This window comes from Eptesicus fuscus, chromosome 16 (assembly GCF_027574615.1).
Source record: "Eptesicus fuscus isolate TK198812 chromosome 16, DD_ASM_mEF_20220401, whole genome shotgun sequence".
NCBI classification, from domain to species: domain Eukaryota; kingdom Metazoa; phylum Chordata; class Mammalia; order Chiroptera; family Vespertilionidae; genus Eptesicus; species Eptesicus fuscus.
The window spans coordinates 43,411,582-43,427,109 of NC_072488.1; the positions used below are offsets into that span (position 1 = coordinate 43,411,582).

Genomic DNA, 15,528 nt, shown 5'->3' on the forward strand with positions numbered 1-15,528 from the left:
TTTCAGCAGAATATCCCCACAGAGGAGCCTTTCTCCTGGAACACTTCAGATGCTTTAGTTTGCTCCCTGGGTGCTCTGGAAACCACGATTTCACATTAGCCACCCATGACAAGTGAGGTGGTTGGATCTGGATTTGTCTCCATTTTGCAAATGGCTTATTGAGTACCTGATCATTCATAGTGAGCCCAGTGTTACAAAGAGAGCTGCTGGGAGACTTAGGTTTGGTTGCTTTCCTCGCGTAGCTGGGACTCAGGGCGGGGCCCAGAGTGGAGCATACTTTTGACCCTCTCAGACACAGAGGGAAAAGGAGAGCAGGTGGGCCTAAGCCCAGTGGTCTTCGGGTTGTAGTAGTGGCTTGGAGGACCATAAATTTGGAGGAAGAAGGAGACTGTAGGAAATCCCACATCTTTTCCTTGCTCCCTCTTCCCTGTTCCTAGTAGCTGCAGTGAATTGAGAACTGACCTGGGCCCTGGGCTGCCTGGTGGTCCTGCACCATGGTAGTGAGGTGAAGGTGGGACATGCCATTGGATTCTTGGTGAAGGTTCTTGAAAGAACATCAGTGGGGTGCATGTGGCCAGTTCTGGCCTGTCAGAGGCCTCCTGGTGTGCCAGAGGGCTGGACCAACTCTGTGTAACCTTGACTCTTGTCCACTTGGTCTCTGTCAGTTCTGCTTCTCAGCCCAAGGCTGGTTCTCCTCCCTGGCATTTGTCTCCTCTCTGGAACCCTCTTAGCTCTCTGTGTATCTACTTCTGACCCTTTTTTTTCTTCCTGATTGGGATCTCCCTGACAAATTGTGGCCAATCTGTATGATTACTGCCACATCTATGCCACAAAACTGGGCTCCGGAGAACATCAGCTGGATCCTTTAGCAGACTATAAGTGGCCCCTCTGAGATATGTGGTCTTTCTGTGCTGTGGGGCCCTTCCGGCCTTGAGGCAAACCTCTCTCTGGTGGCTCTTTGTCCTTCCCTGGGGATGCGGTGGCAGTGGACCTCCAGCTCTGGCCCCTTCACCAGTTCTGTGCCTCTGATCCTCAGCCCAGGCTGCCTGCATCCCTCCCTCTGCAGGCAGCCTCCTGGCTGACTTTACTCCCTGTCACATTCCTGGCTGTGAAAGGGACCTCTTCCAGGGCCCTAGGGAGATGACACGAGTTTGTTTGTTTTTCTCCTGTCTCCACTTCAAGGGCTCCACTGGCAAAAACAACACCCTGATGACTTCCAGCTCTTCTCCTCCTTTGCCCTGAACATGGGAAAGACAGCCTCCACTCTCAGACGTGTCAGCTGAGAAGAGAGGAGCCAGGGGCCAGCTGTGGGATGGTCACTTTCTCCCACTCCCCTTTTGAGGAGCAGTCACAGAGTCACCTGGCATCTACAAAGCTCCCCATAGACCCAGCCCCAGGATCCTCTCACGGGGGGCAGAAAGACCATTGTTTAAAAAGAAGGGTCCAGGGAGAACAAGCTTCAACCCAAATGAATGAATATAATAGGAAAACATTCAGCCAGATTTAAGGATCAGAAAGTTTTCCTGACACTTCTCATACAAAACTAAGCCCCCTCATAGCAACGGTGTGTGCTCCTATACAGATGAACTGTGCTGAGCCTTCAAAAGTATGACTATAAATAAACTTTCCTCTAGTGGAAGGGGCATCACACAGAACCAGTGAAAAGGGATTGTGCATGGGGCACAAGGTACATTTACCCTCCAGTTTCCAAAGCTGATCGGCTGAGGACCAGACTTTTTTTTCCGGGAATGAAGAGAATGGCCACTATTCCCTTTAAGGAATAATCCTTGGGTGAAAGAGGCTGATGTTGAGAGCCCAGTAGAAGGACAAGGTTAATGACTAAAGGCACTCTAAATACTACATCACCCTCTACAACAGTAGTTCTCAATCTTTCTAATGCCGCAACCCTTTAATACAGTTCCTCATGTTGTGGTGACCCCCAACCATACAATTATTAGGGTTGCCTAAGACCATCGGAAAACACAGATATTTACATTACAATTCATAACAGTAGCAAAATTACAGTTATGAAGTAGCAACGAAAATAATTTTATGGTTGCGGGTTACCACAACATGAGGAACTGTATTAAAGGGTCGTGACATTAGAAAGGTTGAGAACCACTGCTCTACAAACCTTTAAATTGATGGGGCTGCCATCTTGGGATATGGACCTGTTGTTGACAATGGCTTAGGTCCTAGTAGGGGGAGAAGTTGAACTGTCTCCAAGGGCATAGCAGAACCTTACTACCACCAGCTTTGTGCATAAATTCCAGATAAGCCCAGGGGGCCACAGAGAAATGGGCCCAAGGTGAGATCAGGACTCTAAAATCAGAAAGTCTTTCCTGATGGCAGGAGTGTGTCTATGAAGCAGTAAATGCAGGGATAGCTCTAAGGTCTTTTAGGATTCCTGAGAGAGCCAAGTCAGAGGACTGCCCACTCCATTTCCCATGGACTCTCATAGAGCAAAAGAAGGTGATGGTGCTTAAGGTACTGAATTAGGAACTGATACAAAAAAACAAAAACAGAAACAAGGCAATGGAGGAAGGGAGATTCAGCTTATTAAAGTCCTCCAGGTTCAGGCCTGGGTCTCTCACTTTACACAGGGCCCAGACACTTGCCCTGAGGTGAAACTGTTGCATAAAATTCACTTGAGGTTGTAGAGTGGAAACAGCATCATCTTGAGCTCCCCCAAGCTCCTGATTTGTTTCTTCCATGGTGGACAAGACTCTGGATAAATTGTTCCCACAAAATCAGGTCTGATTATTCTTCTCTTATAAGCCCTTTGCCTAATGAGAAAATAGTAACTTTTGAGAATCCCCTACCCATCCTGATTGGTAAAATACAGTTCTTGCGCCTGGACAGCCCAGGTATTAAGGAACCCTGGTCTTATGGATGCTTAGAGATCTTCTGGTCAGCCTGCAAGGGAGAGCAGAGTCATAGACATGAAACATATGCACCAGAACACAAACGGACAGCTGCCAAGTGGAGCTCCTCAATACTGTGCTGGGGGATGCTGGACAGAGTGTAAAGAGTGGGACCAGCAGGGTTTGGTCAGAAGATCCTTCCCAGGAATTTGCAAGGTCAATGATGTGCATGGATTGGCAGAGAGGTGAAAAGAGGTGTCACGGAGGAGAGGCTGGTAGGAACGAGCAGTCCTATGTGACTGTGTGCCAACATAACGGTGCTCTTGAAGGGCACTGACAGCGTTCTAGTGTTTCCGGACACGGAAAGGTCAGCCTGCCCACACTGAGATGTCCACTCTGTCTTTCTCCTACAGCATATTTTCTCCTGGTCCCTGTCCTTGGAGTGTGCTCCATACAAGCCATCCATATTTCTCTTGGCAATTGGTGTCCAGAACTTCTCTCATCCACCAATTCAATCCATATGTATTTAGCACTGTCTATGTTTTAGATACAATACTGGGTGCCAGAGTACAAAGATGAATAACATTCAGTTTTCAGGAAGCCCTTAGTTTAATTCAAAACTGCTCAATAGAACTTTCTGCAATGATGAAAATGCTGTCAACCTATGATGTCCAATATGGGAGTCAGTGGCCACATGTGACTAGTGAGCACCTAAAGAACAAATTTTTATTTTATTGAAATTGAATTAATTTAAGTTTAAACAGTCACATGTGACTTGTAGGAACCCTATTAGACAGCACAGATATAATGAAAAAGAGACAAGTAGCTAGGCCATTATAGTATCAGGACAGCGCAATTAGGGCTGCCATTGTGGTCTGTTCAAGGAAGCAGAGGGGCGGGAGTGACTGCATCTGCCTGAGAATTAGGAAGTCTCCCCAGATGAGGTGACCTTTGAATTAAGTCTGGGATAATGAACAGAATATGCATGATGATGGGTAGGGGGGGGGGGGCGTGTATGGGCAGGAGGCTCAAACTAGTAATTCCTATATTTTTTGTAGACTTCCCAGCTGGGCTTCTTCGTGGATTACCCAGCAGAGTTGGGCTTACACAAGGAGATACAGATGTGTTCTGCCCGCTTGGCTCTTTGCCCTCCTCAGTTTCCAGGGAGGTGAGTGATGACAGATGGACTCATGATCTTCCCTAGATTGAGGGATCCAAAGGACTGAACTGACCCCAGGAATGATGATTGCACCCAGGGGAGAGGGTGCGGGGTATCTGGAGACCATATGGGAAGCTGGGAAGCATTTAGGGGAAAAGGATTGACGCAGGGGGAGGAGGTTACTGGGAGCCAGTTTCCCAGTAGAGGCTAAGAGTCACTCCCAGGGTCAACCCCATCCTCCTGTTTAGATGGAGAAATGGGGGAGGAGTACTTGGGTCCCATGGAGCTGCTGGAGACAGTCATTGCGAGGCTAGGCCAGAGAGTGGTTAATCAGATCTTCCAGGGCCCTCCTATGCTCAAGTCCTTGGTGGGGCCTACACCATGCCCATCAGAGTAGGGTCTTTCAAGGGTAAGGCCCAATGTGTGGCCCTAAAGAAAAGAGAGTTTGAAAAGTAGATTTTTAAATTTCTACATTCCTGAAGTAAAACTGTTGATTTACCCTTTCAACACTCACCCCTCCTAAGCTTTCTTATCTCAAGGTGGCATCACCATCCAAGTTGCTGCATCCAGAAAACTGTAATTCTGGATTCTGCCCTTTTTCTGATTTCCCACATTGTCTTCATTAGCAGGTTATCCCTCTAGCATACATCTCTAGTCCATTTACTTCTCTCCATTTCCACTGATACCAGCTGGCCCACGCTTCTGAAATTTCTCATCTGTGAATTTGCCTTTAACTAGTTTCCTTATTTCCTATGCTGCCCTTTCCTGACCATTTTACACATAGAACTTAGAACAATTAAAAAAAGAAATTGGATTACTCTATTTACCTGTCTAAAACATTTTCTATGGCTTCACGTTTTACTTGAAATAAAATCTGTACCCTTTAACATGGCTCAAGAGGCACTGCCTGCCCAACACATGATGCTCCTGCTATACTGGTTTTCCAGTTTCTTAAACAAGCAAAGCCCTATCCTATAGCCAAGACTTTGTCCATGTTGTGGCCTTCCTGCCTCTTTGCTGAGATGGCTTTTTCTCACCCCGATACCCACCATGTGTGTACTCTTGCTCCTCCTCTTTCATAGCACACTCTTCTTGGCCCTCAAAGCAGAATTTAAAATTTGTTTTCTTGTTGACTATATCCTTCATTAGACTCAAAGCTCTGTCAAATCAAGGGCCATGTCTACTGTCTTCACCACTGCACATCCCGCAGCAGCTGGGCTGCCTTGCACACAGAAGAAACTGGGTAAGCAGTCATCAAAAACATGAATGAATGATATTTCTCCTTAATCAGTCATATGAAATCAACACTGTTTCTGGTAGGAAGAGATAGCTAACCCCAAAGGCTTTCAATGTTGTCTTCAGTTATTACTGAGGTTTATCTTAAATGTTCCTTCTCTCCTTTCATTATCTAAGGCAAGTCAGACTTTTTAAGAATTACCAAAGCCCTATGGATTCCAAGGAACGCTGATTCCATTCATTTTGATGTAGGTTTTATCATTTTTGAATATAGGAGCTGCTAGTTGCATGAACATTTTGAAGGGACAATCCTTTCCCAGCCTGAGTCTGGCTGGGATTTCCATATACTTTTCCTTTTCCTAAAACTCTCTCTCTCTCGAAAAATGTGGGTGGTGTGAGAATAGGACTGGATCTTTGGAAATCTATCTGGGCAACAGTATGGGAAGGAACCAGGCAGCTAATCCTAGTGAAAAGAGCTCTGTGACCCAGCCAAGAGCAAGGGATTGCTTCCTCTCTTCCCTGAACTGTCAAGTCTGAGGAATTTATAGCCCTTGTTCTGAGCAGTACCGACAGGCCTTCAGGGAAATACAGTGGTGAGGCTAAGATCGCAGGTTTGGTGGTAGACTGCCTGGGTTTGAAGCCTGTGTGGTTGTAGGCAAGTCACTGGCTCTCTGCACCCGTGTTTTCAGCTGTCTTCTGGGTGCCTCTTCTCCCTCCATCAGATCTTTAGCCGGTTTGTTACCCCCGTGACCATCCCTCATAGAAGTCACGTGGAAAGAGCAGTCAGTAGATGGGGCTATTTTGGGTGCCTCCTCTTACGTGGTTACTGTCAGTGCCTGGGGTCCAGGAAAGGTAAAGTCCTAAAGCTGGGCTTGATTTCATATCCTGGAATCTTGTCTCATATGTGCTCTCCATGGGTGCCCACCAATTTTTTTTTCTATTAGCGAGGAGTTGCTTTGAAATAGAAAGATGCAAAAACTTGCTGCTTTTTATAATAAGAACAGTTTGTTCATCCCCCATTATAAAAGCAATTTATAGAAATACAGAAACTGTCCAATATTAAGAAATTTATTCATGTAATTCATTACACAAATAAGAAAGGGCATGATCATAACAATAGACATTTAGTAAAATTCAACATTAATTTTTAATTTAAATATTCTAATCAGATGGGCCTAGAATTGTATATTTTTACTTGGTAATGAATGTCAAACTTTATCTAAATCATTTTATTCAGAATGGTAAAATACTAAACATATTCTCATCAAAGTCAAAGAATACTATTGCTATAATTTTTCAACATAGTTTTGGATATCCTAGACAATGCAATAAGAAAATAAAAATTAGGTAGCATAAATATTGGAAACAAAGAGGTAAAAACATCATTATTTTCAAATGATTTAATTAACCCCATATTGACTATATATATGTATATATATTTATTAATATATTTTGCCTCTCCAACACCTGTTGCCTTTTCTTCCTGAAATAGCTCCCAAACTTCATTTGAGGGTCCACCCTTTCATGTGCTCTTGGTCCTTATGATGTGGATGGAGCTCTTCTTTAAGCAACAGGAGTCAAGCATGTGACCCAGGCATAGTCTATCAAAACACTCCATGCCTCTGGGTTTATTTGGTGATGATTATGTGACTTACCACAAGGAACCTAAGAATGAATTATCCTATATAATAAAAGCCTAATATGCTAAGTGTCTGACCGTTTGACCATCCGACCAGTCACTATGATGTGCACTCACCACCAGTGGGCAGATGCTCTGACTGGTAGGTTAGCTTGCTGCTGGGGTCTGGCCAATCTTGACTGGGCAAGACAGGCTGGACAAGCCCTGGAGCCCTCCCACGGTCCCTCCCCAGCCCTGATCCTGCAACGATGGGGTCCCTTGGCCTGGCTTGTGCCCTCTTGCAATCTGTGACCCCTTGGGGGATATCAGAGAGCCTGTTTTGGCCTGATCCCCATGTGCACTGGGCCTCTAGTGTGTGTGTGTGTGTGTGTGTGTGTGTGTGTGTGTGTGTGTGTGTATACATATACACACACACCACGGGAAGAGGTGGTGAAAAACCAAGTTCCTCCTGCTGAGTTTTTATCCTAGACTTTCCATTAACAGAACAAATAATTTTTTTTTTCTTAAGGCAGATTAAAACAAAATAGCTACCTCAGCCCTGGCTGGAGTGACTCACTTGGTGGAGTGTTGTCACTCATTTGATTCCTGTTCAGGGCACATACCCAGGTTGTGGACTCAAGCTCGAGTTGGGGTGCATGTGGGAGGCAGCAGATTGATATTTCTCTCTTACATCTATGTTTCTCTCTCTCGCCATCTCCCTCCCTCTCTCTCAAATCAATAAAAACATATTAAAAATAGCTACTTTATTGAGATATAGTTCACAAACTATACAATTTACTCATTTAAAATGTACAATTTAATGGCCTTCATTATATTCCCAGAATTGTATGATCATTACCACAACACCTCTCCAATCCTAGGCAACCACTAATCTACTTTCTGTCTCTATATACTTTCCTATTCTGGTCATTTCAAATACTAGTAAATGGAATTATATAATATGTGGTCTTTTGTGACTGTCTTCTTTCACTTAGCTTAATGTTTTTCAGGTTCATCCATACTGTAACATGTGTTAGTACTGTATTCCTTTTTATTGCCAAATAGTATTTCATTGTAAGGATACACCATATTTTACTCATTTATTCATTCATTAGTTGATGGAGATTTGTGTTGTTTCCACTTTTTGATTATTAGGAATAACATTGTTATAAACATTTGTGTATGAGTTTTTGCATGGACATTTGTTTTAATTTCTCCTAGGTATTTACCTAGGAGTGGAATTGTTGGGTCATATGGTCACTGTACATTTATATTTTGAGGAACTTCCAGACTGTTTTCCAAAATGGCTGTACCATTTGTATTCCTACCAGCAGTGTATTAGGGTTCCAATGTTCCCCCATTTGTTATTATTGGTCATTTTTATTACATCCATTCTAGTGGATATGATGTGGTATCTTATTGTGGTTTTGATTTGCATTTCCCTGATGGTTACTGATGTTGAGCATCTTTTCATGTGCTTTTTGGCCCTTTGTATATCTGCACAGAGAAAAATTTATTTAGATCCTTTGGAGTTTTATTTTTTTTAAGCATAGACCTTCCTACGTAATGTACAAAACTCTGGAGTCTTCTGAAAAATAGTGAAAGATCCAACTACATGGAAATTTTAAACAGCTGTATTTTCAAAGAAAATCAGAGTTAAATGAAAATCATCTTTCTTCTGTTTTAAAGGAGAAACTATTTGAAACACATATAATAAGGGTGCTAAGCATCTTTTCATATACCTATTGGTCATTTGTATGTATTTTTTGGAGAAATAACTATTCAAGTTTGTGGGTGTGTTTTATTGTTGTTGTTGTTGTTTATGTGTGGGTGTGTGTTTTGCCTAGTTTTACGTTGGGTTATTTGTGCGTTTTTGTTTCTTTGTTTATTTTTTGGAATTGAGTTTCTTTTATATTTTGGATATTAACCCCTTAGGAGATATATGATTTGCAAATATTTTCTCTCATTCCATAGGTTATCTTTTCACTCTGTTTATACTTTTCCTTGCTGTGAAGAAACTTTTTAGTTTGATGTAGTTCCACTTGTCTATTTCAATTATGCAAGATGAACAAGTTCTATAACTCTTCTATATAATATTAATAGTATATAAAGAAATTCTACAACTCAATAAGAAAAAATCAAATAACTTAAAAGCAAACTGGACAAAGGGTAAGGCTGAGCATTTTACAGAAGTAAATAATTAATATATAAATTTTAGAGATTTGCAATTTAAATCAACAATGAATTACATTATTTTTCATTAACAGTTTGGCAAATCTTTATAATATCAATATTATCCAGCACTAGTAAAGGGTCTCATAAAATAGGAGGCATGTGTATCATTACAACCTTCTTGGAGGTTATGGCAGAATGTATCTGCATTGAACTATTAACAGAAGAAATCTCAGGGTAGTAAGATTGCAAATGGCATTTGCATATAGTTAACAAAACTAATGGATACTTAAAATTTTGTTAAGAAGGTAGATCTGATGTTATGTATTCTTACCAAAATTATATATAGTATAGAAATTATATACACATATAATAAGAGTGAAGGGATATAGAGGATGAGAGCAGTGCTAATATCCAGGTAATAGGAGACCTATAAGAAGATAAAAATATGTAGGAAAAAGAATATATTTGATGAATAATAGATTTACATTTCCCAGAATTAAAAAGAATCTCAGATAAAAGGATTGATAAAGTATAAATAGGAAACGGAAGGAAACCCCCATCCCTAGATATACCATACCAAATTTTAAGAACATCAAAGACAGAGAACATTTTAAAAGCTTTCACAGAAAAAGAAGTGAACCACTACAAAGGAATGAGTCGCTCTGATATCAGATTTCTGAACAGCAACACCAGAGGTGAAAACACAATGAAATAATAGGATCTAAATATTGAAGGAAAAACTTGGAACTAAGAATTTGATATCTAACCAAATTGTCATTTGAATGACAGTGCACAAGAAAAATATTCTTAGTGATACATGGTCTTGGATGACCAGCCATAGAAGACCCATACTGAAGATACTTTTTGAAGTGTCTTTTTGGAAGAGAACTAAATTCAAGTGATAATGTAAGATACATCAGATGCAAAGGTGATAAAAAAAATCTTGGCAAAGTTATTTATTTATTTGCTTCTTTGTTTTTATTGATAGGATCAAAGGGAGGAAGAAAAAGACCCACTACAACCTGAATAAATCTTGGTAGCAAATTTAGAGTGAAAAAAATAAATCTCAGAAGATTTTGGTGCTCCGCTATAATCTTCCAAGTTTGAAAACAAGCAAAAGTAAAAAAAAAAAAAAAGCCCTTATATTTAAATATATATATATCTGATAAAATTACTTTTTTAAAGAAAGTAAGAGAATGGGAAACATGATATTCAGCATAGTTACTCTGAGAGGACAGAATGGGAGAGGAACATAGGTAGCTGTAAGTTATCTGTAATGTTGGGTGGTGGTCAGTGGGTATTCAGTTTCTTAGAAATGAACAGATACATAAACAATAATTTACAGGAGGGTCACGTATGAACCAGTGATGATGGCTATGAGGCCGGTGGCTATGAGGTAAGATCGGTGTTACTATAACACTGTGCAGCTGAAGTTCATAAGAAAAAGAAGTTAAAGAAATGCAAGGCAGTCCCATTCATTTGTCTCCATAAACTGGGAAACTGCTTCACAGCCAGTGTCAGGAGCCTCTGTACAAGTTGGTCTGGGCCAGAAACGGGCCCAAGGTTTACATATGCTCCCTGACTGCCCTCCCCCACTTCAGATGCCTTGTGTTACAAGGAGGAGTGTGGACAATGGCCAAAGAGAGGCAGCGTAGAGGGTGATCGACCATCAGGTTTTGAGGTCAGCGAGCCTGATTTCAACTCTCACCCCTGCCACAGAGGAGCGACTGTGGGCACATTATTTAACCCCCCACCCCCCACCCCAGGCCTGATAAAACGCTGTATGTACACTTTGAATGAGCCTGATAATAGGTAATGACCATATTGCAAAGTTCTTGGTACATGGCCATGCTCAAAAATATTAGCGCTCTGGCCAGTGGCTCAGTTGGTTGGAGCATTATCTCAATCACACCAAAAGGGCAACCAGTCAATGTTTCTCTCACATCGATGTCTCTCTCTCTCTCTCTCTCTCTCTCTCTCTCTCTCTCTCTTTCACTAAAAAGCAATAAAAACATATCCTCCAGTGAGGATTAATATATATATATATATATATATATATATATATATATATATATAATAATAATGAGAATTAGAATAATAAAATAAGAATAAGAAATAAGGTCCACTTTTCTAAAAATTAAAAAAAGAAATCCTGGGGGATTTGGGTTGGGTTCTTTGATATAAGATTGCTGATAAATTCTGGAATTCTGTAATATTTACTAACCTCTGTCACTTGCCTTCAGTTTTGCTGTTTCTCAGTTTCCTAGTAAACAGTTCCATAAAATCCAACTTTATTTTGGCTGAGTCTGGGGGAAAGGGACTTGGCTGGAAGAACAAGGAGGAAGCTACTGCATTCCTGGTGAAGGCCGCCACCCAGGCCTTATTGGAACACAGAGTTGGGATGGGAACAGTAAATGGACCTCATGTTTGTTGAGCCCTGTGTTCCGTGTTCTCACAAAGGTCAGAACAAGGTTGCGGAAGGTTGCATTCAGTCCTAAGATGCCAAGATGCTATGCTAGTGCACGCTGGCGAGTAGTCAAGGTTTCCTGGGTCTCAGGGCATGATGGGCCCTCAGAAAGGGAGATGCTTGCAGTCACTAGGTCGGATCTCCATCGCCTTGTTCAAAGAGAGTCTGAATGGTCATGCCTTCCTGTGTCATCCCAGCCGGAGCCCACCTGCCCAGCCCAGCCTCTACTTGCCCTGTCTTCCTCCCTCTCCGGGGGCCCGAGAAGCCTGATCTGAGCCCTCCACCCCCATCCCAAAGCCTCCCCGTTAGTTGGTTAGTTGCCAATAGGGACACAGAGGTGCAGAGATCCATGCCATCAGCTCCCTCTCCCCGCCTTTGGACGCCGGCGGCCTCCGGGCCCTCGTGAGGTCATGTAGGCCCCTGTGGATCGCCAGGCTCCCTCCCTGGTTAGTGCTGGGCTTTCTGGGAGTTTCCCCGAATTGCCTCCAGTTTGCCTGTAATGCCGCCTCTTCCTCTCCATCCCGCGGCCCCTCCAGCTCCCTTCCGGCAAACGCTTGGCGAGGTGCCAGGCTTCCCGCCCCCAGCTTGCGAAAGCTCTGCTCGCCCAGGCCCGGGGCGGACGGGCAGCTGGCGCGGCGCGCACGGACAGCCCGGGTCACTCACGGGTGGTGGCAGCCCAGGGGTAGTTGCTGATAGATGGCGGTCCCGGCCCCATGTTGACTCCTCGGTGACATCTGAGTCTTCGTTGCGTTTGACGCTTCATCTTTTGTCTTCCTGCTTTCCTGAAATAAGCAATGACAAACAATCCCAGAACCGGAGCCACATGTCCCCAAATGCGTGTGGCTCAGCACTGGTCATGTTGTTCCAATTATCCCTTGTTCTGAATGCCACAGCTAATACCGCGTGCAGCTCGCACACACACCCGGGACCAGTTTCAGGCAGACTTTCAGGCTCCTCTTTCCCAGAACCCCAGGGCCCCTCAAGGCCGTGCCCTACCCAGCCCCTCCATCCCTGCCCCACGGCCCCCGAAAGCCCCCTGGCCTCTGGGCTCACCCCTGCTCTGGGAAGGCCGCTGTCTCAAGACAGGATGTACTTATTTTCGTGTTCCCTGGAATGCCCTTCCACCCGCTGGGGATTTTTAAATCCTGTCCATCCTAAGGCCCAGCGCAAGGCGGTTGGGCCGCCATGACAGCTGCTCAAGGCCTGGCACCCACGCCCATCTCCCTGAAGCCAGTATTCCTCCAGCACTGGAGGGTCCGCATGAGGGCCCCAGCCTTCTTGAACCTAGGAATACTTACAAAGTTTTACAAAATAACATTTGGGTTTGATAACAAAAGGAAAATATGTTTATTTGAAATACAGATCAGCAAAACAAAGAAAAGAAAAGGTGTTGAGGGCCAGTCGGCGTGGCTCAGTGGTTGGGCATCGACCTATGAACCAGGAGGTTACAGTTCAATCCCTGGTCTGGGCACATGCCTGGTTTGCAGGCTCCATCCCCAATAGGGGGTGTGCAAGAGGCAGCCGATCAATGATTCTCTTATCATTGATGACTCTCTCTCTTCCTCCCCTTCCTCTCTGAAATAATGAAGAGAGAGAGAGAGTCATCAATGATAAGAGAATCATATATATACATATATATATATATATATATATATATATATATATATATATATTTGCATTTCTTCAACCTAGAAATAGCCACCATTCATATCTTCATGAGGGTCTGAAAGGAAGGCCTTTTTCTGGACACACACACACTTACACTCACTTCTTTAAAAAATTGAAGTCATACTAACATATGGCCTCATAACTGCATTTTTTCAATCAACAATGTATTGTGAACAGCTTTTCACAAAGAACCCCCTTTTTAATGTCAAAAGATTCCATGAATGACCACATAAGAGCATTTATACTTTTTAGAAAACATTTTATTGTGGAAACTTTCAAACACACCAAAGTAGAGACAACAGTATAATAGTCCCCATGAACTCATCATCCAGCTTCAATAATTACTAACATTCTCTCCTCTAGCTTCAGCCACCCCCTGCCTTCTTCCCCTCAACTATTTTAAGGAAGAGCCCAGAGAACATTTTCTTTCACTGTGAACAGCAGTTGTTTTTAGAAGGTCCGCTGTGTAGTAACGCAAAGGCGGCCTGCGTGCAGGACCACTTTCGAGCGAATCTGTGTTTCATTCGTGACAGCAGCACCGATGATTTGAAAAATAGTCACACATATACGTGCAAGTTGTATTATTTATTCAGCCTTCGGTCGCTGCTTGTAGGGCATATGGATGTACAGCTCCCTTGCACGAGTTCCAGCCCACAAGCCAGGCACTGCCGGTCTGATCCACTCACTCAGGCATTCAATCAAACTCTGCCCAGTGTTTGTCTGCAGTTGGCTCGCACATGCGAGCTCTCTCTCCTAACTCCACCGTTCAGTTGCTTCAGCTTCTGTCCTGCACATGAGCTCTAGGCATCAAACTGTGATCATAAAGTTCTTATCATGAGAGGTTGTGAGGGCCTTCAGGGTCTTCTAGGGCCATCTTCTCACTCAGCACAGGAGAAAACCAAGGCAGTGGAGGGGGAAGGCTTTCCTTGGGGCAGAGCTGGGATGGAATCTCAAGTTTCCTAACTCCCGGGCTGCTCTCTGTACCTTATCTCTCTCTCTGTCTTGTGGGCAGAGCTTCATGGAATGAATAGGACACAGAGAAAGTGTGACCTTCAGAATGGCATATTTGGCAGAGTCCCTGCTGTGGGGGCTCCTCGTTAGGGGTGCCAGGGGAGGTTTGGGACCTGTGTCCTCCTGCTCACGTCTCTTCCTTCCAGCTTTCCTGCCGAGGGAGTCTTGAACATAAAGATACAATCCAAAAGGGAGACAGAGTAGTAGCTTCCTAATCTCTGGGCGAATGCCAGCATCTCCCCAGAGCAGGGCTGCTCGGACAAGAGGGGCTGGACAGGAGGCTCTGCCTGGAAGCCCCAGGGGAGCTGTCTGCTCTCGCGCCCCTGGCGTCTCAGTGGGCCTTTCCTGCGTGGCAGAGTCTGCATTTACTTCCCCACCGCTCTGTAGGCTGGGAATGCCTTGGGCACTCAGCCGCAGGCGAGGTGTTCGGGACCAGGACATGGCCGCCTTTGCCTCAGGGAGCCGGGTTACAGCACCGGAAGTGAGAGGAGGCAGGAGGCTGGCTGGGTTGACCAAGGACGGCCGAGTCCCAGGAAGAGAAAGAGAGAAGAAGGTGGCACCCGAGTAAGCCCAGCCCTTGTAAAACCTGGCCAGGGGAGTGTCCAGGTCTGACCAGGTTGGCTGTTCACCCAGCGAGGGGAAGACAGGAGGGAGTTGAGGAGAGAGCCTACGATGGCTCCCCTGACTTTCCCCACATCCGGGAGAAGCTGGGTAGGCCACACGCTCTGGGAGTCAAGCTGAATTGGGGGGATCAGAATCTCATGCCCTTCCCCAGCATCGCAAAAGGTTTCTTTTGACTATTTTGACTATAATCTATAGTCACTTTGTTAAAACCAAGATCAGCCAATATCTTTGTGAGCCACTGAGTGATTGTATGCCGTATTTACATCAAAGTGGGTCACAGAAGGTCAACGTATTTATTTTATTCCTTACTTTTTTCCTTTATTATCCTTATGCCGGGAGTTTTAAATCTGAAAACTAATTTTTCCTTCCCTTCCTCCCTCCTTCTCTCCCCTCCTTTCTTCCACCCACCCTCAACCGGGGAATTCTTGTGGCTCAGGTTTCTAGCTAGGGTCAGGGCTTCTGTAGTTGAGAGATTCCCAGAGTAGGAGTGAGGAGTTGGATGGAAGCAGTGGGAACGAGAGGGTACTGGGAGAAGAGCAAAGGTCCAGGTGGAAAGAAATGGTTGGCCATCATTGGCCTTCTGCTCCTCGTGTCCCTACACCGACCACTGAAGAAGACAAGTTGGAGTCGCCATAGCAACAAGGAACCAAAGCCTGTGCTGTGGCGTGTCGCCAGCAGCACTCCCTCATCTCCAGCCAAAGTGAGG

The 15,528-nt window shown here is 44.3% G+C and overlaps 1 long non-coding RNA gene across 1 annotated transcript; it reads left to right on the top strand.

Moving 5' to 3' along the window:
* Positions 1-3,950: 3,950 nt before the first annotated feature.
* On the top strand, positions 3,951-10,162 carry LOC129151887 (uncharacterized). Its single transcript, XR_008558597.1, has 3 exons — positions 3,951-4,032; positions 5,173-5,266; positions 10,041-10,162. It is a non-coding gene; the product is annotated as an uncharacterized LOC129151887 (long non-coding RNA).
* Positions 10,163-15,528: the final 5,366 nt, after the last annotated feature.